Here is a 26433-nt window from a genome sequence, read left to right as displayed (position 1 = left end):
GAAGCCTTTAAATAGTCTAGAAAATATTTGACAGCAATTTAAAGAATATTCCAGGCACTTTATGCTAGAGGTGTTTCGAAAGCCTGGAAGAGATTTCAAAGTACTTTTTAGACTATTCCAGGAACTTAATTTTTAAAGCCTTGGAATTATCGAACCTTGAAGAGGTTCCGGAGTTAAATCTTAACGATTTTCTCATCTCTGGAAGAAGATATGAGAGTACTTTAAAGAATATTCCAGGCACTTTATGCTAGAAGTGTTCCGAAAGCCTGGAAGAGGTTTCAAAGTACTCTTTAGAATATTCCAGGAACTTAATTTCGAAAGCCTTGGAGATGAATATTTCAGGTTATAAATGCCAAGTGCCTGGAAAAAGCTTCAGAGAACTTTGAAGAATATTCCCATGAATTTACAAATCTTATCAAATAACCCGGTATTTTCGTGATTTACTTGATGAGAACAATCTGCTAGTATAAATAGTTCAAATTCGAAAATTTTTTTTTTAAAAAAAAATCGATGCTCGAAAAATAAAAAAACCCAAACTTTGAAAGCTATCTATGGGAGCTATCAGGAACATTCTAACGGTTTTGTCTTAGTTTCGTCGTTCTGAATCCAACGAGACTATCCGCAAAGTCGTAGCTTTTACGATAGCTGAGATATGGCATTTTTGATGTCCATTTTTGGCCTCAAAAACGAGGTCAAAAAGTGAGAATTTCCGAATTTTCAAAGTACTCTCATTCCCTTATTTCTGATCGAACCCTGTTCTAACCCGATATTTTCGTGATGTACTTGATGAGAACAATCCGCTGGTATAAATAGTTCGAATTCGAAAAAAAACATTTTTTTTTTGTTAAATCGATACCCAAAAATGAAAAAACCCAAACTTTGAAGGCTGATATCTCGGTTTCTATGGGCACTATCATGAAAATTCTTATGATATTGTCTTAGTTTCCTCCTTCCGAATCCAACGAGGCCATCCGCAAGATCGTAGCTATTAAAAGCCTCAAAAACGAGGTCGAAATGATGACTTTTTCCTGAATATATATTCAAAGTACTCTCAGTCCCTTAATTTTGCTCGAATCTGGTTTTTTTGTGACGTACAAGCAAGCAGGGTTATACATAAAAATTATATTACACAATAATATATTTTTCGTTTGTTAATTCCATCGTAATAGGGCTAAATCCTCATATTGCGTGTAAATCGCTCTTTCTATTATTAATTCCCGAGATTCGCTAGATAGTAAGAACACGAAATTCCCATACTAAACATACTTTAATGGGAATTTATTTGTTGAAAATATCCAAGCTGCACAGTCATCTGGATAGAAAACCTTACAAGTTAAAAACCTCCGAATTTCAAAATTAGAAAGAACTAATATGAATTTGCCATGTTTTAAAAATCTCCCATTCAAATATCAACAATTTATGTAAACTAATTGGACCAATTTATATAGAGATTGCAACTATACAATTTTTTTCAAATAATTTGAACAAATAAAATCTCTCTCTCTATTTAGCGTTTACGTGTATATACATACGGCCCGAACAACAAATATATATAATGCATTTAATGAATTTAGTTCGTTAAGTTTAATTGAAAAGCCGGGATTCGGGGAAAATTTATTAATTTGTATTTAGTATAATAGATGTTTATAGATAACGTGATTGTTAATAATAAAATAATTTAGCATATTTTATTTTTTTTTATAATTGTAAATTTGTTTTTGATAATTGTATTTATTCTCACGCAAGAGAAATATAATTATTAAATTATATAGATTGAGTCAGTATTATTTTTCATCCATACACTTGGGTTCATATGATTTTTTTGGACTTTTAACGATTTTTTATAGTTTTATATAACAATTAATTTTCCAGATGCTTAAGATAATTTTTAATTTTCTTTCGGATATATTACCTGATTTTTTATACCTTCTGGGAATTTAAGGTTTCCTAGTTTATTGAGTCTATCTGTTTCTAATCACTAATTAAGGTTTCACGAGTCATTTTTTTACATATTCGTTAGATTACGTATTTATCGAAAATGTTAACTAAATTAAAAATCGATTTCCTGTAAATGAGCCACTATTTAATCCCTCATAAAGGAAGGGGAAAGCGAACAACCCTGAAAAACAAATATACGGTCCAGAGATTCGAATTGATTTTAAAAATTAAAAAATCCCGAGATTACCCTGAACACTTTAGGTATAAAATTTGCGACTTCTCGTCCTGATTTCACAATCTCTGGATATGTCTAAACCTTTTGGTAGAATTGAACCCAAATTTCCTGTAAGAAATTGATAATTTATTCCAGGCAGTCACTGCTTGCCTTTAAGTAAAAACTACGCCCAATTACCTGGAATAATCAATAGAGTAGTCTCTAATGAGTTGACCCTAATGTAACAATTTCTTGATATTTTTAACCCTTAACGTAGATTTCAAGTACAATTCCCTAAAAGAAGTCAATATAGTTTATTCTAGGGAGTCATTATTTGTCTTACGGTAAAAATCAACCCTAATTACCTGGAATGTAATAATAATTTATTCCAGATAGTAATTTTTGACTCTAATGTTATAATTTCTTGGTATTTTTAACTCTTAAAGTAGATTTCAAGTCCAGTTCTTTAAAAGAAATTAAAAATTTATTCTAGGCAGTCATTTTTTGCCTTGACAAGTAAAAATCGCCCTCAATTGCCTGGAATAAAATAAAAATTTAGTTTAGACAGTAATTTCTCTATTATCAAAGTAAAATTCAATTCCAATTTCCTGGAAGAAATTAATGACTTATTCCAGGCAGTCATTCCTGTGTATTTCTTGCCTCGATAAAATTAATTATGAATATTTTTCACCCTTAAAGTGCAACCCCATTTTTTGATTCGTTTTTTGTGCCAAATTTTTATTTCTTCTTAAAATGTCTACTTATTATTTAGAAATTTCCTTAATTTCCTAAATTCCTATCTCAGCATAACCTAAAAAAAACTCTCTAAAAATAAATAAATTATCCCTTATTAGACCTAAATAACCCGAAAAAAAATTACTTCTCATAATAAATACATAATCCAATAAATATCACATAATGAAACGTTATTTCTTAAAATATAACTCGAAAACAATAAATATATCCTTTCTTTTTTTTTTTTTTTTGTTAAAACTAAGTTATATCGAGCCTATTTTTTAGCGAGTTTGACTTGAACGTTTGAGAGTCCTAAAGTTTCTTTTCCTAGGGTGCAATGTAAACATTATGTAAGTTTTAAAGGGCTCAAAATGGAACTATTTTTTAACGATATTGTAACACTAATCTTCAGAGGTCTCTTTCACCCAATATGTGGGTATTTTTTTGAAAATATCTTATTTTTAAGCGAGTTTTGCTTAAAAGAAATAATTTCAAATACATAGAACCAAATGGAAAATGAGTCAAATTCCGGAAATATATAAAAAACTTATTTTAAAACAATACAAGCAGTAAAAGAGCAGGTTAATCGGGATATTCCATAACACGAAGCAGAACAAATAAAGATGGTAGGTGCCCACACCTGATTCTCCTTTTTGGCTTCTTTAAGGCAGGGCAACCAGAAAATCAAAGCAAAAATACAGCAACCACACTAAGGAAGCATAATCGACCTATGTGATACAACCTTAACGCTGCTCTGCCCTAAAGAAGCTAAAAAAGGAAACACGTCACGCAATTCTCGTATTTCGGAAAAACTGGAAAAGAAATGCTCGTATAAAGGCACACGTTTCGACACGTACAACCGGCGCAAATTAATTATTTATTCTAGGCAGTAATTTCTTGCCTTAAAACGTAAAAATCACCCTCAATTGCCTGGAATAAAATAAAAATTTAGTCTAGTTAGCAATTACTGTATAACTTCTGACCCTAATGTAACGACTTCTTGATATTTTTAACTCTTAAAGTAGATTTCAAGTCCAGTTTTTTAAAATAAATTAATAATTTATTCTAGGCAGTCATTTTTTGCCTTGACACGTAAAAATCGCCCTCAATTGCCTAGAATAAAGTAAAAATTTAGTCTAGTTAGTAATTTCTGTATAACTTCTGACCCTAATGTAACAACTTTTTGATATTTTAACCTCTTAAAGTAGATTTCAAGTCCAGTTACCTGAAAGAAACTAATAATTTATTCTAGGCAGTCATTTTTTGCCTTGACACGTACAAATCACCCTCAATTGCCTGGAATAAAATAAAAATTTAGTTTAGACAGTAATTTCTCTATCATCAAAGTAAAATTCAATTCCAATTTCCTGGAAGAAATTAATGACTTATTCCAGGCAGTCATTCCTGTGTATTTCTTGCCTCGATAAAATTAATTATGAATATTTTCCACCCTTAAAATGCAACCCCAATTTTTTGATTCGTTTTTTGTGCCAAATTTTTATTTCTTCTTAAAATATCTACTTATTATTTAGAAATTTCGAATGACATTAAAAAAAATAAAATTATATTTAAATGTCTTGCACCTATTTAGAAATTTCCTAAATTTCCTAAATTCTTATCTCAGCATAACCTAAAAAACTCTCTAAAAATAAATAAATTAACCCTTATTAGACCTAAATAACCCGAGTAGATTTCAAGTCCAGTTCTTTAAAATAAATTAAAAATTTATTCTAGGCAGTCATGTCTTGCCTTAACACGTAAAAATTGCCTTCAATTGCCTGGAATAAAATAAGAATTTTGTTTAGACAGTAATTTCTCTATCTTCAAAGTAGAATTCAATTCCAATTTCCTGGAAGAAATTAATGACTTATTCCAGGCAGTCATTCCTGTGTATTTCTTGCCTCGCTAAAATTTTTTATGAATATTTTTCACCCTTAAAGTGCAACCCCAATTTTTTGATTCGTTTTTTGTGCAAAATTTTTATTTCTTCATAAAATGTCTACTCATTATTTAGAAATTTCAAATGACATTTAAAAAAATTAAAATTATATTTAAATGTCTTGCACCTATCTAGAAATTTCCTTAATTTCCTAAATTCTTATCTCAGCATAACCTAAAAAAAACTCTTTAAAAATAAATAAATTAACCCTTATTAGACCTAAATAACCCGAGTAGATTTCAAGTCCAGTTCTTTAAAATAAATAAATTAAAACTTTATTCTAGGCAGTCATTTTTTGCCTTGACACGTCAAAATCGCCCTCAATTGCCTGGAATAAAATAAAAATTTTGTTTAGACAGTAATTTCTCTATCATCAAAGTAGAATTCAATTCCAATTTCCTGGAAGAAATTAATGACTTATTCCAGGCAGTCATTCCTGTGTATTTCTTGCCTCGATCGAGGCTTTTTTTTTTTTTGTTAAACTTAAGTTCAGGGAATACGACACGTAATTCTCGTATTTCAGAAAAACTGGAAAAGAAATGCTCGTATAAAGGCACACGTTTCGAAACGTACAACCGGCGCAAATTAATTATTTATTCTAGGCAGTAATTTCTTGCCTTAAAACGTAAAAATCGCCCTCAATTGCCTGGAATAAAATAAAAATTTAGTCTAGTTCTGTACAACTTTTGACCCTAATGTAACAACTTCTTTCAAAAATTGCCTTCAATTGCCTGGAATAAAATAAGAATTTAGTTTTGACAATAATTTCTCTATCTTCAAAGTAGAATTCAATTCCAATTTCCTGGAAGAAATTAATGACTTATTCCAGGCAGTCGTTCCTATGTATTTCTTGCCTCGATAAAATTATTTATGAATATTTTTCACCCTTAAGGTGCAACCCCAATTTTCGTGCCAAATTTTTATTTCTTCTTAAAATGTCTACTTAATATTTAAAAATTTCCTTAATTTCCTAAATTCCTATCTCAGCATAACCTAAAAAAACTCTCTAAAAATAAATAAATTATCCCTTATTAGACCTAAATAACCCGAAAAAAAATTACTTCTCATAATAAATACATAATCCAATAAATATCACATAATGAAACGTTATTTCTTAAAATATAACTTGGAAACAATAACCCTCGTATCCTAAAATTAGCCGACTTACCAAAACACGAATATATATCCTTTCTTTTTTTTTTTTTTTGTTAAACGTAAGTTCAGGGAACACGTCACGCAATTCTCGTATTCCGGAAAAACTGGAAAAGAAATGCTCGCTATAAAGGCACACGTTTCGACACGTACAACCGGCTCGAGTCTGACTAATTGAAAGGCACGATCCAGGATGGATTAAGTACACACCCCACGCATTACTAATTTTTTTATTCGTTTTTCTTATGTGAGAGTAAAAGAAAAAACACGTACCTATCGTTAGGTATATGGTTAAATGGATTTTTTTAGGATTAAATTCAAAATTTGCGTTAGGAACTTGTCAATATTTGTCAATAATTTGCCAAGTTTTTTAGAGAATTCTTATCACAATTCGAATTCTATACAACATGTAGTATATATATATATATATATATCAGAAATTCCTTACTAAGATCTTCTGTATTAGCACTCCCGAGTGTAGAGAAGTTTAATTTCCTGTACCTGGATCCTAGGACAATGTAACATGAGCATTTTAGGCAATTATCCAGGAAACTCTCTGTTATAATGATGGCTGGAGGGAGTATAACCTATGTCAAGCGTAATTTTTTAATACGTGATGATCGAATTAGTGCCGTTAGAAATAGCAACGATCTGATACAAACTTTATACAGAGTCAGTTAAATTGCAAAAGGCAACGTTATATTTTAAGGGCATATTCAGGAAGAAAGTAATTTTATTAATCGGTGTTGAAAGTTGTTCTGCTTAAATATTAATTATTCTGGATAATTATTGGATTTTTTTTATTAAATCTGATGCGCCCAAAAATTTTCCAATTTTTCAAAAATCTAGTATAACTTCTTCTTTATTTAAAAATTTAGAACTAAATGTTTTTCTATATAGTATTTAATATTTATTATAATATTTTTTAATTAATGAACCAAATATGGTGTATAATAAGGTTATATTTAAAGATTAATAAAATAAAAGTTCAATACTATCCAAACTAGCTGACGTTTCGCACGATATATTTGTATCTTCAGGATGCTACCATTTTGCATGATTTGTTCTATTTTTGATTAAGAATACCATGCTAAAAGAAAATTTTTCTTTTTTTTTTTTTTGGTAGTTTTCGAGAAAATTAGGAAAAGTTGTTTAGAGGTTTTTCCCAATTTTAAAAAATTTTTAGGAAAACTGTTGGATCTAAAAATTATTTTTCTAAAGCATCTGATGCGCATTAAAATTTCAAATAACTTTTATTTTAACAATTTTTACCTCCAACCAATAGTTTTCCGGAAAAAAAAATAAATATCAAAATTATCAACATTTTTCCATAATCCCTTTGAATATAAAAAAATTTATACAACTTTTTTGAAGATTTTTTAACGATTTATTATTTCATAATAATAATAGAGAAGTTTTTTTAGCATAATAGCTACATACATTACAATAATTATAATTATAATATAAAGCAGTACTAAAGTCAATACAATAATAATAATAAACCAATAAAAGTTCATTACATACAGAGCTACATTAGGTATAATAGAGTGGTGATCAGCGTAATAAAAGAAAACGTACACAACAATTATTGGTATAAATAAGACCTAACCTAGGACCTAAATAATAAAAATTTCGACTTTCTCGCTCAAAATTTTTTTTAATTTTTCAAAAATGTCCCATGACTTCTTTATTTAGAAATTTAGGACCAAATACCATCCTATATGATTTATTCTATTTTTGATTTGGAATACAATGTTAAAAGGAAATTTTCAATATTTTAAGCAGTTTTCGAGAAAATTAAGGAAAACTATTACGAAGTTTTTCCAAATTTTCTAGAAAACTGTAACATATAAAATATATTTTTCTAATGCATCTGATGCGCATTAATATTCCAAACAATTTTTGTCCTAACAATTTTTTCCTTTAAGCAATAGTTTTCCAGAAAAAAAATAAAAACCAAAATTATCAACATTCTTTCCATGGGTACCCCTTTGTTTTTTTGAAGAAGCCTCTTTAGATATAACTCGTTTCTGTGAGATTTTTCAAAAAATCCTTATGACTTAAAGACTTTTTTAAAGATTTATCTATTTAGAATTTCCACTTTTGTGATTAAAATGGCACAACTACTGCAATTTTCATAGCGATACATCTTGATTTCGAGAAATAAAATAAGGTTTTTCCACGTTTTACTCAAAAACCTTAAAATTAAGTGAGAACAGTATAGATACAAAAACTATAGATTTTTTTATTACCTATAATTTTTCTAATAAGCATTTTTTTCAGGCAATTATTTAATGCAAAAAAACCGTTTTTCATTAATCCTACCCTTAGCCCCCCACCCACCCCACACACCATACCAGTAAAAAATTGTTTTTGAAAATCTTTGTTTTCCAAAATAATACGCATGAATAACAGCTTGTTTCATCGTTAATATCTAATCTAATAACACGGTTTGCTTATTTAAATTTGTATTATGTATATTAATAAATATTTAATACAAAAACAGTGCTATTAGATTGGATATTATGGTCGAAAAACGCTGATTTTTCAAAAGAATGTCTTATAAGGCAAATGGTAGGGGTGGGTGGGGGGGGGTAAGGGTTGTATTGATAAAAAAAAGTTTTTTTGCATAAAATATATATTCAATATTTAATTTATTAACATTGTTTATTTAATTTGACATAATTTTATATATAGATATTCAATATGAAAACAGCGTTATTAGATTGAATATTATGGACTAAAACCAGTGATTTTTCAAAAGAATTTCATAAAATATTTGAGTATACCATACAAAAAAATTAATATAATAAACGAAATATACGATAATTTAACGATAATTAATGTATACATATTATTGTACAGACAAACTGAGACAAAGAATTCCCAAAAAAAATCTAATAAATAAAAAAGAGTACTATATCAAGGAATTTATTTTAATTTAATTTATAGTAAAAGTGCTGTCAAAAATTCATTTTTAGCATTGAAATACGTAAAAAAAAAATTAAGTGCAGAAAATAAGTCCTTCAAAATTCCATCACGTACTGTCATACAAACAGACCGAGAGTACGAATTCCTCATTTATAACAACGGCTTTTAATTTCATACAGATATAACCTTTAAGCATAAATATTAATAAATTCTGGGTATAAAAGGCTTTGATTTTTTCATGAACATGTCACGAATTCTTATAATTATTCTTAAGGTTGGAAAAAATTTACTTATAGCACAACTAATGCAATTGCCATAGCGACATATCTTGTTTTCGAGAAATAAAATAAGGTTTTTCCACGTTTTACTCGAAAACCTTAAGGTTAAGTGAGAAACGTATAGATACAAAAACTATAGATTTTTTTATTACCTATAATTTTTCTAATAAGCATTTTTTTCAGGCAATTATTTAATGCAAAAAAACCGTTTTTCATTAATCCTACCCTTAGCCCCCCCACCCACCCCACACACCTTACTAGTAAGAAATGGTTTTTGAAAATCTTTGTTTTCCAAAATAATACGCACGAATAACAGTTGGTCTCGTCGTTAATATCTAATCAAATAACAGAGTTTGTTTATTTAATTTTGTATTATGTATATTTATAAATATTTAATACAAAAACAGTGCTATTAGATTGGATATTATAGACGAAAAACGGTGATTTTTCAAAAGAGTTTCTTATAAGGCAAATGGTTGGGGTGGGTGGGGGGCTAAGGGTTGTATTGATAAAAAAAAGTTTTTTTGCATAAAATATATATTCAATATTTAATTTATTAACATTGTTTATTTAATTTAACATAATTTTATATATAGATATTTAATATAAAAACAGCGTTATTAGATTGGTTAATATGGACTAAAACCAGTGATTTTTCAAAAGAATTTCATAAAATATTTGAGTATACCATACAAAAAAATCAATATAATAAACGAAATATACGATAATTTAACGATAATTAATGTATACATATTATTGTACAGACAAACTGAGACAAAGATTCCCAAAAAAAATCTAATAAATAAAAAAGAGTACTATATCAAGGAATTTATTTTAATTTAATTTATAGTAAAAGTGCTGTCAAAAATTCATTTTTAGCATTGAAATACGTAAAAAAAAATTAAGTGCAGAAAATAAGTCCTTCAAAATTCCATCACGTACTGTCATACAAACAGACCGAGAGTACGAATTCCTCATTTATAACAACGGCTTTTAATTTCATACAGATATAACCTTTAAGCATAAATATTAATAAATTCTGGGTATAAAAGGCTTTGATTTTTTCATGAACATGTCACGAATTCTTATAATTATTCTTAAGGTTGGAAAAAATTTACTTATAGCACAACTAATGCAATTATCATAGTGACATATCTTGTTTTCGAGAAATGAAATAAGGTTTTTCCACGTTTTACTCGAAAACCTTAAGGTTAAGTGAGAAAAGTATAGATACAAAAACTATAGATTTTTTAATTACCTATAATTTGTCTAATAAGCATTTTTTTCAGGCAATTATTTAATGCAAAAAAACTGTTTTTCATTAATCCTACCCTTAGCCCCCCACCCACCCCACACTTCTTACCAGTAAGAAATTGTTTTTGAAAATCTTTGTTTTCCAAAATAATACGCACGAATAACAGCTTGTTTCATCGTTAATATCTAATCTAATAACACGGTTTGTTTATTTAATTTTGTATTATGTATATTTATAAATATTTAATACAAAAACAGTGCTATTAGATTGGATATTATGGACGAAAACCGGTGATTTTTCAAAAGAATTTCTTATAAGGCAAATGGCTGGGGTGGGTGGGGGGGGGTAAGGGTTGTATTGATAAAAAAAAAGTTTTTTTGCATAAAATATATATTCAATATTTAATTTATTAACACTGTTTATTTAATTTGACATAATTTTATATATAAATATTCAATATAAAAACAGCGTTCTCAGTTTGGATAATATGGACTAAAACCAGTGATTTTTCAAAAGAATTAAATCAAATATTTGAGTAAACAATACAAAAAAACTATATATATTATAATAAACGAAATATACGATAATTTAACGATAATAAATGTATACATATTATTGTACAAACAAACCGAGACAAAGAATTCTCAAAACAATCTAATAAATAAAAAAGAGTACCATATCAAAAAATTTAATTTAATTTAATTTATAGTAAAAGTGCTGTCAAAAATTCATTTTTAGCATTGAAATACGTAAAAAAAAATTGAGTGAAGAAAATGAGTAGGAAGTCCTTCAAAATTCCATCACGTATTATCATACAAACAGACCGAGAGTACGAATTCGTCATTTATAACAACGGCTTTTAATTTCATACAGATATAACAATTAAGGATAAATATTAATAAATTCTGGCTATAAAAGGCTTTGATTTTTTCATGAACATGTCACGAATTCTTATAATTAATCTTAAGATTGGAAAAAATTTACTTATAGCAACCAATGCAATTGTCATAGTGACATATCTTGTTTTCGAGAAATAAAATAAGGTTTTTCCACGTTTTACTCGAAAACCTTAAGGTTAAGTGAGATAAGTATAGATACAAAAACTATAGATTTTTTTATTACCTATAATTTTTCTAATAAGCATTTTTTTCAGGCAATTATTTAATGCAAAAAACCGTTTTTCATTAATCCTACCCTTAGCCCCCCAACCACCCCACACACCTTACCAGTAAGAAATTGTTTTTAAAAATCTTTGTTTTCCAAAATAATACGCATGAATAACAGCTGGTTTCGTCGTTAATATCTAATCAAATAACAGAGTTTGTTTATTTAATTTTGTATTATGTATATTTATAAATATTTAATACAAAAACAGTGCTATTAGATTGGATATTATAGACGAAAAACGGTGATTTTTCAAAAGAGTTTCTTATAAGGCAAATGGTTGGGGTGGGTGGGGGGGTAAGGGTTTTATTGATAAAAAAAAAGTTTTTTTGCATAAAATATATATTCAATATTTAATTTATTAACACTGTTTATTTAATTTGACATAATTTTATATATAGATATTTAATATAAAAACAGCGTTATTAGATTGGATAATATGGACTAAAACCAGTGATTTTTCAAAAGAATTTCATCAAATATTTGAGTATACCATAAAAAAGATAATTTAACGATAATTAATGTATACATATTATTGTACAACCAAACCGAGACAAAGAATTCTCAAAATAATCTAATAAATAAAAAAAGAGTACCATATCAAAGAATTTAATTTAATTTAATTTATAGTAAAAGGGATAGTGCTTCAAAGATCCATCACGTATTATCATACGAACAGACCGAGAGTACGAATTCGTCATTTATAACAACGGCTTTTAATTCAATACAGATATAACCTTTAAGGATAAATATTAATAAATTCTCGCTATAAAAAATGTTAATTTTTTCATACCACGATTTCTTATAATTAATCTTAAGGTTGGAAAAAATTTATTAATTTCTGTCCTTTCGCGTGACAAATAACAAGATGATTTATTTCGCTGTCCCCCTGAAGTAATAAAATCTCCAATATCTAATTGCCAGAGATTTCCCACGTCCGTTATAAATTAATTTCAGACGACAGCGATCTCTACAGTAAGAATGCAAAATGATTTATTAATTTAAAGGAGGAATTCTAAATAGTTTTCAGTAAATACTTGAAGTAATAATTGTCGTATTTTAATATAACCTAAAAGACTGTCTGCATAAAGTGTCATATTTGCTTCAAGTATTCTTTAATTTAGAGTGGATTTTCTATGCATCGACATAAGTAAGAAGACTTTCTTAAACTGTGTCCAATAAACAATTCAGTTAATATCATATTTCAAAAGTATTTTTTTATTTAGTCTATATTTGACACACACACAAAAAAGCGGCTTCTATATTAATCCGTTCATTTCCATTAATTTCTGTTTCCATTTATTTGTTCAGAAAGTCGATAAAACCGTCCATTTTACACTTTTGCCCCGTTTCATCAAAATCGTTATGGTACAGTTTCAAAGAGAGATAGGCATTAATCAAGCGGGTTAATAAAAGGGCGGTTTATCAATTCCCAAAATGGCCCGAATGCATTTCTTTGGTATATATGTTGAGAAAAGTTATTAATTGATGTGGATTTGGGTCAAACGTAAATTACGAAGAGAATCTATAGTGTGTCTAAAACCGTGGGGGTTAGGTATTAATAAATTAGAGGCCAGCGATATGAAAAATCTATATTTAGCATTATATTAGTTAGAGAAGAGCTATTTATTAATAGGGTTATTGTTATGTAAAAAAAATAATTTCAAACTAAGGGTTAATAATCTATTCTCTCAATAAATTACTTATTTCCGATTTATGGACACAATAATTTAAAATTGCTTACATTTTTTTTTAATGAATTTAAACCAAATTTTGTGATTCTATGCATAATTTAAAAATGTATGATGCTCTACGAACAAAAATACTACTAGTGCCATCTTATTCAAGAACCCATTATTACGTGAAATGATTGTTGACATTTTGGTGAAAGACCGCACATAGTTAGGATGAATTTTCAAGACCTGACAGAGCCTATTTTTTGCCCTTTACCTACCTACACTCCAAAAATAAGCTTTGATTGTCCGATTTTCAGGCAAGGATTTTAAAAAACAATTTGTGGTAATTTTAGAAAAAGATATTTTTTTCTAAGTAAAACTTACCCTCGAATATTCCATAATTGTCGAACTCTTGAATAGCCAAAGAATGATATCCATGATCGAAATATTCGGTTTTCGAAGAGAACTTCCCTGGACCGAGGGACCAGAAGTTTCGATCCGTTTCTTTCATGCTGTAACAAAAAAGGAAGAGCGAGGGGGTAATTTAATGTGCAATACGATCAATTATTAATTAATTATTAAACATATTTTTCAGATAAACATTCATTTATTGTTTCTTTATAGGGCTTTTTAATTACTTATAGGATATTAATTTACATTTAAGAGTCCCAAGCGCTTTTTCTTTATCGAAATAAAAGCAATTACTAAAAAAAATTGGGTTATTGTTCAAAGTTGTAATAATATTAGTTTTACAGTGGTGAAGCATCAATGCAATCATTGTTAACAGTTAAAAATTGTGAAATAATGTAATTTATTTTTTATATTAGTACAAGTATTAATAACTCAGTAAATAGCCAATTATCCTTACAAAACTAATACTGTTTTAAATAATTTAAAAAAGGAATTCAAAGGAAGTAGTCCGATATATTAAATTTACTTAGTAAAACTGAAATTTCTTGGTTATGTATATTCTGTATATTGTTTTCTAGAGAAAAAATTGGGTTAATGAAAAAACCCCTCTTTTTGTTATAAATATTTTTGCAAATAAAATGTACAAGTGCAAATGCTTTCTTACAGTTTTGCACATTTAATTTTTCATTAATAACTGAGTCATAAATCATTAAAACTATAAAAATCCACTAGATCTGATAACATTCCAGCTTATATATATAGGAACCTGGCAGAGTATTTAGCTGATCTGATAAGACATATATTTAATTTATCTATTAAACCTTGACACGGATATGTAACTTCTGTCATTAAAAATTGACGTAAAAATGATATTAAAATTATGAACTTATAAGCTTAATTATTATATTAACAATTTTTTTTGAATCCTTATGTTGTAATGGGTTTCATAATAGTTCCAAGCCTTGAGGCCTCCATTTTTTTGGTTTTTTGTTATATTGTTGAAATTGTTATTTCAGTTTCGAGGTATTGGTTAAAAGTTAAATTTTCATGATTTCCCAGTTTTTGTAAAGTCAATTTGTAGATGTTTTAACTGCAAAAGTTATATATAATTTAATAATTGACCAATAAAACGTATTTGAATTTGAAGTGTGCATGAGCCCTTGGTTAACTTAAAAATTATTTTTTTAGGGTTTTTAATGTATAAAAAAAAAATTGGGTCATTGATTTAGAATCCTGCAATATATGAAAAATTTCTTTAGTAACCTGGAATTTATAAAAAATTATTTCCAATCCCTAGAGTATATAAAAAATACCCCATAAAAATATAATATATGATATAAAATATAAAATATGACTGAAGTAAAACTTCTTTATTTCATAAACAGACTACGAGATCAACCAATCAATCAGTCATATGCTTTATTGTCAAAAAATTACAAAATTTTGTAGACAAAGCTAATAAAAAAACGTATAAAAATAAAACAAAACACACTAAATAAATAAATAAAAATAAATATACAAACAAAATAAATACATGCAAAACTGTACAAAAACAATGTATCTGGTCAATATACATCATGATGTATAAGAGAGAAAGAAAAAAAATAATGCGCTTTAGACCACCTGACTGAGGTAAAACTTTTTTTATTTTTTTAACACGGACTATGAGAGTAAGAGAGAAAGAAAAAAAATGTAGTGCGCTTGAGACCACACGACTGACGTAAAACTTCCTTTATTTCAGACACTGACTACGAGAGTAAGAGAGAAAGATTTAAAAAATGAATGCGCTTGAAACCACACGACTGACGTGAAACTTCTTTTAGTTCATAAACTGACTACGAGAGTAAGAAAGAAAGAAAAAAAAATAATGCGCTTGAGAGCACCCGACTGAAATAAAACTTCTTTTATTTTTTTAACACCGACTATGAGAGTAAGAGAGAAAGGAAAAAAAAATTCTTCATCAACTCCTTTATTTCATACACAGACTATAAGAGTAAGAGAGACAGAAAAAAAAATTAGTGCGCTTAAGACCACACGACTGACGTAAAATTTATTTTATTTCATACACAGACTATAAGAGTAAGAGAGAAAGAGAAAAAAATTAGTGCGCTTGAGACCACACGACTGACGTAAAACTTCTTTTATTTCATACACTGACTAGGAGAGTAAGAGAGAAAGAAAAAAAATTTAGTGCGCTTGTGACCACACGACTGAGGTAAAACTTCTTTTATTTTTTTTACACCGACTATGAAAGTAAGAGAGAAAGGAAAAAAAATTTCTTCATCAACTCCTTTATTTCATACACTGACTATAAGAGTAAGAGAGAAAGAAAAAAAAATTAGTGCGCTTAAGACCACACGACTGACGTAAAATTTATTTTATTTCATACACAGACTATAAGAGTAAGAGAGAAAGAGAAAAAAATTAGTGCGCTTGAGACCACACGACTGACGTAAAACTTCTTTTATTTCATACACTGACTAGGAGAGTAAGAGAGAAAGAAAAAAAATTTAGTGCGCTTGTGACCACACGACTGAGGTAAAACTTCTTTAATTTTTTTAACACCGACTATGAGAGTAAGAGAGAAAGGAAAAAAAAAATTCTTCATCAACTCCTTTATTTCATACACTGACTATAAGAGTAAGAGAGAAAGAAAAAAAAATTAGTGCGCTTGAGACCACACGACTGACGTAAAATTTATACTATAAGAGTAAGAGAGAAAGAGAAAAAAATTTAGTGCGCTTGAGGCCACACGACTGACGTAAAATTTCTTTTATTTCATTCACAGACTATAAGAGTAAGGGAGAAAGAGAAAAAAATTTAGTGACTACGAGAGTAAGAGAGAAAGGAAAAAAAAAATTTTTTTTGTGCTTGAGACCACACGACTGACGTAAAACTTCTTTTATTTCATACACAGACTATAAGAGTAAGAGAGAAAGAGAAAAAAATTTAGTGCGCTTGAGACCACACGACTGACTTAAAACTTCTTTTATTTCATACACAGACTATAAGAGTAAGAGAGAAAGAGAAAAAAATTTAGTGCGCTTGAGACAACACGACTGACGTAAAATTTCTTTTATTTGATACACTGACTTCGAAAGTAAGAGAGAAAGAAAATATGCGCGCGCACGGATCTCTCTTGCTCTTACAGCAATATACGAATCGTAACTCTCTCTTTCTCTTTTTTTTTATCTTCACTAACACATATCTTCTTCTCAACTACCGTTCGCCTCACCCGATCACACTATTCTTAACGCATTTGCCAACTTTGTACGTAAAGAAGTTTCACTTCAAAAATATTTCTAACAAAGAGAAAATGTAGCGGTTTTATCTCTCAAATACTGTATTAATAATAATATAAATCTTTATTTTATTATTAATGTTCAGAAAAAAGACCGTCGTCATCCTGGGGCTCTTAATTCTTCCCTCATTTTCCCCACATTCCTTTAATAGACGAAAAAACCATTCACCACCATGAATTTAAGCCTCCTAAGGCGCGTTTTTTTCTACGGGGCCGTTTGCAAAGTGGTGCCCTACGTTGACTTTGAAAAATGCACCAAAAGAGCCCTAATACCCCTAAACGTGTCAATTTTCTTAGGATCGGTGCTGACCATCAGCCACTTTTCCACCTATAAAAATCGCAGTTTGAACCTCACAGTGTTACAACTCATCAGCCAGTTTATTGACACGTGCCTTTTTCTGAACGTATGGATTTCTTTGCTCTACGAATACACGATGCAAGAAAACTGGACGGAGTTAATAAGGAAAATTCACGAACTGGATCAGAAACTGAGCGAGTACAAGAAGGAATTTAATCAGTGGACGAGATGGTGCATTTTGGGGGGGCCCATAGTGATTCCTTCGCTGGTTTTGCTTTATGACATTTGGCTGGTGTGCATCCACGACAATAATTGCCCGTACTTTCTTAATTATTTAACACTTTATTTTGTTCAGGGTATATATATGTGGGCCTTTACCGTTGTTATGGCTAGTATGGCCATTTTGATTCACACCTATTTTTTAGCATGTGAACGGTAAGATTTTTTTTTTTAATTTAAGATAGTCATAATAGCAATATCCCTATTCGGGCTAAGCTACTATTCTGAAGGGATGCTATACCTTTTCAAGGTTTTTTAAGGAAAACTACAAACCCGAATCTTACGTGCACTCCCTAAAAATAATCCGGGAAACAAAGGAGATGTTTGGGGATATCGAGAGACTGGTGTACCTGACCAATCAGATATTCGGACTGAGATTTTTAATTTTGAATTTCACCTCTTTCGCCCAAACTCTACTCGCTAGCTTGAAATTCGTCTATTTTACCAGATGTCGCAAAGAGAATATTTTTAGGCAATATTTGATGTTGCTGGACTGCTTCGAGACCTTTGTAAGTAAGCCCTTATTGTAAAATATTCGATCATATCAAGTTATTTTATTTTAGGCCTCTATTTTCGCTATTATTCTCTGCTGTGAAATTTTACAAATCAGTGGGAAATCCTTGTTGAAAATCTGTTACAAGTACCAAGAAAATTTGAACGCGTTTTCGGAGAAAACCGAGGAATTGAACGAGTTGGTGGATTTCGTTTATCGGAGGCAAACGCGGGTCGTCGCCTACCGGGTGTTTTCCATTGGAAAACCATCATTTGTCGCTCATATAAGTGTCACTTTAAATTATTTTATTTTTGTGTATCAAGTGATTTATTAAAAGGCTTGAAATAGTTCTAAAATTCAAATTAATTCACTTTCTGCTCCTTCAAGAATTATTTAAAATCACTGCTGGGATGAAAAATTAAAAAGGATTATTTCTAGGATTTCAAGCCAATAAAAAAAAAGAAATATTTTACTGATTTTTTTATTTTTTGTAATGAAAAATTTTTTTTCGAAAAATCATTATTAAGATAAAAAAAATTAATTCCAGGCAATAGACAAATAAAATAATTTCTCGCTTATTTGAAGGACCCTTAAAATCACTGCTAAAACAAAATATTTATTTTCAGGATTCCAGGACAAAAAAAAGGTGTGAATATTTATTTTTCAAATATTTCAAGGAAGAATCTTAAAAATCATTGATAAGATTTTTATTTTTAATTCAAGGATTTTCAATTGGATCAAAAATGGAAAAATCCAATAAACGATAAATATTTTATCATATATTGGTTTTTACCAATTTTGAAGTGAGACTAGAGGCGTTTTCTACCCAAGTATTCCTTAAAATCACTATTAAAATTAAACCCTTGAAACCTTTAAAATCATTGTTAAAATAAATAAATATTCATTGTCGAGATAAATCATTTAAGGGATTCCAGGCCAATAGAAAAAATAATTTTTTATCGTTTAATTTTTGACAACACTGGTGGAATAATCGGGATTTTAGTGAAAAACTTTATATTCACTGCTGATATAAATTACTGATTTTCAGGATTCTATGCCAAAAAAACGTGAAAGAATATTTTTCAGAGATTTCAGGGATAAATCCTAAAAATCACTTATGAGATTTTTTTTCCAATTTCAGGATTCTCAAACATTAGGGAAAAGAAAAATGTCTGATGTCTGATGACGAATTAGTCAAAAATAATTTACGGAAATTTTGAGTCGACGAATTTTAAAATCACTGTTGTGATACACGTTTAATCATTTCAATGGTTTCAGAGTCACAAATTAAAAAATTATTTTTTACTAATTTTTATTTAAATAATTTTGTGATAAGGAGATTTTAAAATCATTGTAAAGTAAAAAAAATTATTCCAGACCAATAGATAAATTAAAATAAAATGACTTTTTATTTATTTGAAAGACCCCTAAAATCACTACTGAGAGAAATTACTTATTCCATAAACAATATATTTTAAGTTTGTAGTTTATACATTTTTTTTTAAATCACTGCTATGATTAAATAATTTATTTATTCCCGGATTTCAGACCGAAGAATAAACATAACAGATTTCGACTGATTTTGACTGGAAACGAATGTTTTTTACCAGTTCCGGTTTAATGAATCTTAATAATCACCACTGAGATAAAATATTTTATCATTCACATGATTGTAGACCAATAAAAAAATATTTTTCATACATTTCAGGGTTGAATCTCGAAAATCACTGATGAGATCACTGTTGGGTTTCACTGTTGTTTAACCATTTCAATGATTTTAGGCTAATAAATATAAGAAAAACATTTTATGCTGATCCAAAAAATTTTCTTTTCCATTTTTGTATAGACGATGCTCTAAAATCACTGTTGTGATAAAGGTTTAATCGATTCAATGATTTTCGGCCAATAAATGAGAGAAATATACAGTTTATACTAATTTTTTAATACATTTTTTTTGTCTTAATTAAGGAGACTTTAAAATCACTGTTAAGTAAAAAAAAATTATTCCAGGCCAATAGTTTAAAATAAAATGACTTTTTACTTATTTGAACGACCCCTAAAATCACTACTGAGAAAAATTACTTATTCCATAAATAATATATTTTAAGTTTGAAGTATATACATTTTTTTAAAAAATCACTGCTATGATTAAATAATTTATTTATTCCCGGATTTCAGACCGAAGAATAAACATAATAGATTTCTACTGATTTTGACTAGAAACTACTGACTGACTGAATTTAATAAATCTTAAAAATCACTGCTGAGATAAGATATTCTATCATTCACAGGATTTTAGGCCAATAGAAAAATATTGTTTCTTATGACGTGTCAAAAAAAAGTAACATTCATTTCAAGGTTGAATTGCAAGAATCACTTATGAGATTTTTTCCCTAATTGCAGGATTTTCGAATATTAAATGAAAGAAATAATGTTTGCTAATTTAATTAGCAAATTAGAAATGTATTTTATAGACAATTTGAGTTGACGAATTTTTAAAATCACTGTTAAGATTCACTTTTGTTTAATCATTTCAATGATTTTAGGCTAATAAATATAAGAAAAATATTTTATGCTAATCCAAACATTTTTTTTTCCATTTTTGTATCGACGATGCTCTAAAATCACTGTTGTGATAAACGTTTAATCAATTCAATGATTTTCGGCCAATAAATGAAAGAAATATACATTTTATACTAAATTTTTAAAACAATTTTTTTTGTCTCAATTAAGGAGACTTTAAAATCACCGTTAAGACGAACTATTTTATTTATTCCAGGATTCTAGATTAACGAGTAACCTAAATAGTTTTTCACCGATTTTTACCTGAAGGAAACGAACATTTTGCACTAGTTTCGGTTCGATAAATCTTAAAAATCACTGTTGAGAATGAATAATTTATCACTCACGTTGTTTTTTATCTAATTATATGTCGAAAAAAACTGAAACCTTTAATAAAATTATTTCTTAGTTATTTGAAGGACCCTGAAAGTCATTGCTGAGATAAAATATTAATTTTCAAAATTCCAGGACGAAAAAAGAGTGAAAAAATATTTCTTATAGATTTTGAGGATAAATCTCAAAAATGACTGATGAGATTTTTCAATTCAAGGATCCTCAAACATTAAAGCAAAAAAAAAGTGTCCATTGTTTTCGAATTGGATCAAAAATAATTTAATTCGAAAATTAGTTCGATTAATAAATCTCAAAAATCACTGATGAGATTTCTTTTTTCAATTCCAAAATTCTTGAACATTAACAGAAAGAAAAATTTCTGTTGTTTTCTAATTAGATCAAAAATATTTCATGGAAATTTTGAATAGGTGAACCTTTAAAATCACTGTTGAGATAAATAAATTAGATCACTGACAAGATTTTATTGCAATAAAAAATTATAAATATATATTGTTTTTTATCTAATGACGTGTTAAAAACAACTGAAAACTTTAAAATCACTGCTGAGATAAAATATTTATTGTCAGGTTTCCAGGATGAAAAAATATTTTTCATAGATTTCATGGATAAATTTCAAAAATCACTGATGAGATTTTTTTTTAATTTTAATATTCTCGAACATTAAAAGAAAGAAAAATTTCAGCTGTTTTCTAATAAGATCAAAAATATTTCATGGAAATTTTGAATAATAATTTTTTGATAAATAAATATTGTTCTTTATCTAATGACGTGTTGAAAAAACTGAAACTTTTTTAAAATCACTGCTGAAATAAAATATTTATTTTTGGGTTTTCAGGATGAAAAAATATTTTTCATAGATTTTACGGATAAATTTCAAAAATCACTGATGAGATTTTTTTCGATTCCAAAATATTATATTTATACCAGGATTCCAGGCCAACGAAGAAACAATATATTTCTCTACTAACTTAGATTGAAAAACACTGCTAACATCAAATATTAATCTTAAATTTGATCTTAGCTTTCGAGGATATAAATCACTGATGAGATTGTTTTTAATTCCGAAAAACATCTGCCTTAAAAATCACTACTGAGAGAAATATTTTATTATTCACAGGAATTTAGGACAATAAAAAACAGATATTATTTCTAATCTAATGACTTGCCAAAAAAAATTGATATCTTTAAAATCACTGCTGAGATAAAATATTCGTAAATCAAAAATAATTTAATCCAAATTTTGAGTTCACAAGCCTTTAAAATCACTGTTGAGATAAATAAATTTTATCACTTACAAGATTTTATTGCAATAAAAAATTATAAATAAATATTGTTCTTTATCTAATGACGTGTTGAAAAAACTGAAACTTTTTTAAAATCACTGCTGAGATAAAATATTTATTTTTAGGTTTTTAGGATGAAAAAATATTTTTCATAGATTTTACGGATAAATTTCAAAAATCACTGATGAGATTTTTTTTTTATTTCAATATTCTCGAACATAAAAAGAAAGAAAAACTTCTGCTGTTTTCTAATAAGATCAAAAATATTTCATGGAAATTTTGAATCGGTAAACCTTTTAAATCACTGTTGAGACAGATAAATCTGATCACTTACAAGATTTTATTGCAATAAAAAATGATAAATAAATATTGTTTGTTATTTACTGACGTGTTAAAAAAAGCTGAAACTTTTAAAATCACTGCTGAGATAAAATATTAATTTTTAGGTTTCCAGGATGAAAAAAATATTTTTTATAGATTTCGCGCATGGATCTCAAAAATCACTGATGAGATTTTTTTTTCAAATCCAAAATTCTCGAACATTAAAAAAAAGAAAAATTTCTGCTGTTTACTAATTATATAAAAAATATTTCAAAAAAATTTTGAATCCGTGAACCTTTAAAATCACTGTTGAGACTAATGTTTTCATTTCAATACTTTTAGACCAATAAAATAAGAGAAAAATATTTAATACCGATACAAAGGCATTTTTTTGCAATTTTGTTAAGAATTATAAACGTTTAATCATTCCAAATCAATAATTATTTGAAGGGCCTTTAAAATCACTGCTGAGAAAATAATAAATATACATGATGCGTTTTAAGTTTGTGGCAAATATATTATTTTAAAAATCAATGCTGAGATCAAATATTATATTTATACCAGGATTCCAGGCCAACGAAGAAACAATATATTTCTCTACCAACTTAGATTGAAAATCACTGCTAACATCAAATATTAATCTTAAATTTGATCTTAGCTTTCGAGGATATAAATCACTGATGAGATTGTTTTTAATTCCGAAAAACATCTGCCTTAAAAATCACTACTGAGATAAAATATTCGTTTTTAGGATTCCAGGACGAAAAAAATTTGATAAAATATTTTTCATAAATTTTAAGGATAAATCTTAAAAATTACTGATGAGATTGTTCAATTCCAGGATCCTCAAACATTAAAAGGAAAATAATGTCCATTGTCCAATTGGATTAAAAATATTTTAATCGAAATTTTGAGTCGGTAAACCTTTAAAATCACTGTTGAGATAAATAAATCTGATCACTTACAAGATTTTATTGCAATAAAAAATTATAAATAAATAGTGTTTTTTTTTATCTAATCACGTATTGAAAAAAACTGAAATTTTTAAATTCACTGAATTTTAGTTTTTTATTTTAATTTTAGAATTTTAATTTTTAGAATTCCAGGACGAAAAAGTATTCGAGGATAAATCTCGAAAATCACTGATGAGATTATTTCAAAATTCTCGAACATTAAAAAGAAAGAAAAATTTCGGCTGTTTTCTAATAAGATCAAAAATATTTTATGGAAATTTTGAATCGGTGAACCTTTAAAATCACTGTTGAGATAAATAAATTTTATCACTTGCAAGATTATACTGCAATAAAAAATGATAAATAAATATTTTTTTTTATCTATTAACGTGTTGAAGACAACTGAAAATTTTAAAATCACTGCTGAGATAAAATCTTCATTTTTAGGATTCCAGGACGAAAAAATTATTTTCATAGGTTTCGCGGACAAATCTCAAAAATCACTGATGAGATTTTTTTTTATTTCAAAATTTTCGAACATTAAAAGAAAGAAAAATTTCTTCGGCTTTCTAATAGGATCAAAAATATTTCATGGATATTTTGAATCAGTTAACCTTTAAAATCACTGTTGAGATAAATAAATTTGATCACTTACAAGATTTTATTGCAATAAAAAATTATAAATAAATATTGTTTTTTTTTCTAACGACGTGTTAAAAAAACTGTAACTTTTAAAATCACTGCCGAGATAAAATATTTATTTTGAGAATTCCAGGACGAAAAAAAGAATTTTCATAGATTTCGAGCATAAATCTCGAAAATCACTGATGAGATTTTTTTTCAATTCCAAAATTCTCGAACATTAAAAAGAAAGAAAAATGTCAGCTGTTTTCTAATAAAATCAAAAATATTTCATGGAAATTTTGAATTGGTGAATCTTTAAAATCACTGTTAGGATAAATAAATTTGATCGCTTACAAGATTTCATTGCAATAAAAAATGATAAATAAATATTGTTTTTATCGAATGACGTGTTAAAGACAACTGAAAATTTTAAAATCACTGCTGAGATAAAATCTTCATTTTAAGGATTCCAGGACGAAAAATTTTTTTTCATGGATTTCGCGGATAAATTTCAAAAATCACTGATGAGATTTTTTTTCAATTTCACGACTCTTGACTAATGAGATTAATTATTTTATCATTTATTTGATTTCGAATTTAGACTAAAGCCATTTGCATTGATTTCTTAACCAACGATCCCTTAAAATCACTATTGAGATAAAAAAAAAATTAACATTTCAAGGATTCCATTTTATTAAAACAAAATAAATTTTACTGAATTTTTGTTTAATTTTTTGGAAGCACTGTAAAGAAAACCTGGAATAATCGTAATTTTAGTCAAATTAAGAATTGAACCTAAAAAACTGGTAATCACTGTTGGTGACACTGTTGAAAAACCTGGAATAAAGTGACAACCGTTTTCAGGCTCTATTAGTTTGGATTTTAGCAACATTTGAAAGAGAGTAATAAAAAACAGTTTTTAGAATATGATGGAGAGCCTGGAATAATCCAGATTTAATTCTTCATACTTGAAAAGTCTACCTAGGTAAATTGTATTAATAATTGCAAGAATTTCAAGGGCCTGCTAAGAATATTGGTTTAATGAATAAATCAGTTCTTTATTTTCAGTTTTTCTTTAATAAAAAATGTACCTTTATTCGGCAAAATGATCCATAATCCTTTGACAAATGTATCACTTCAAAAAACAAACAAAACCATATGCCCGAGCAATTAATGACGTAAGGTTTTCCCCAAAAACCACCGAAAAACCACGAGGTTCGATAACACGCCGCGATTTGGTTCAGCGGGCCAAACAAATCACGATCGAATCGAGAAACGAGGACTAAGAACTTAAAATTTTTTTTTTCATCCAAATCTCGAATAAACCGGCGACGGAATCGGAGGAGAAAGTACCTTGACCTAACGAGCAGACGAGTGAAAAAGAAGAAGAGACACCGCATTATGCATCTTCTTTTGCAAACGATGAAGAAGAAGAAGAAGAAAGGACCCATCTCTCTTCTCGCCCGATTGGAGGTCACCGTTATCAGACGAAGATGATGATGGTGATGATGATTATCGTGGTTAATTTCACTTTGACTATCGACAATTTTTCTCTCGTTCATTCACGTTTCGTTTTTAATGGTATAAGTGTGTCTTACTAGTAAACGGATTTTTAGGAGGTCTGTTGCCATAAATGTTTGCAAATCATACGAGAGAATAGAAATCTGCGGAGATTCAAAGGATTTTATGCAGACTTAAAAAATCATTGACCAGTTAAATCATGGACAAGAATTCTTGCAGAAGCATTAGTTACAGTTAGCTGCTAATTGATCTATTATCTAGTTGGTCATCCAGGTCACTCTGGTTTTTTATAGGGGTTGTAGATCAGCTTAGATAAGAAATTTAGAAAATGTGTGTCAACTTTTTCACTTTCTACCGCATCTCGCCTCTCAAGAACATTCTGGATCATTATTAAATTGTACTTTTATTACGTATTTAGCATCTTTACAGACGAGAAAAATAATTTCATAGTGATCGTCAATGATTCATGGGACTCAGATCCGTTTATATGCTTAAAAAGGGGTGAAAAGTCCACTTTTTCACTTTCTACCGCATCTCACCTCTCAGAAACATTCTGGATCATTATGAAATTGTACTTTTATTATGTATTTATGAACTTTACAGACAGGAGAAATAATTTCATAGTGATCGTTAATGATTCATGGGACTCAGATCCGTTTATATGCTCAAAAGGGGGTAAAAAGTCCACTTTTTCACTTTCTACCGGATCTCACCTCTCAGAAACATTTTGGATCATTATGAAATTGTATTT

At 28.2% G+C, this 26433-nt stretch overlaps 1 protein-coding gene across 1 annotated transcript in view; it reads right to left on the bottom strand.

Annotated features, from left to right (window-relative positions):
- The window catches only part of LOC126744299 (pleckstrin homology domain-containing family G member 5), a 171620-nt gene extending 157839 nt beyond the window's left edge, over positions 1-13781 (bottom strand). Inside the window, exon 1 of the mRNA XM_050451681.1 lies at positions 13667-13781. The gene's annotated coding sequence lies outside the window, so the exon portion shown is untranslated. The remainder of the gene's footprint in view (positions 1-13666) is intronic.
- Positions 13782-26433: the final 12652 nt, after the last annotated feature.

This window comes from Anthonomus grandis, chromosome 13 (genome assembly GCF_022605725.1).
Source record: "Anthonomus grandis grandis chromosome 13, icAntGran1.3, whole genome shotgun sequence".
NCBI lineage: Eukaryota > Metazoa > Arthropoda > Insecta > Coleoptera > Curculionidae > Anthonomus > Anthonomus grandis.
The sequence above is the reverse complement of the archived record's forward strand: the minus strand, read 5'-3'. Positions and strand labels throughout refer to the sequence as shown.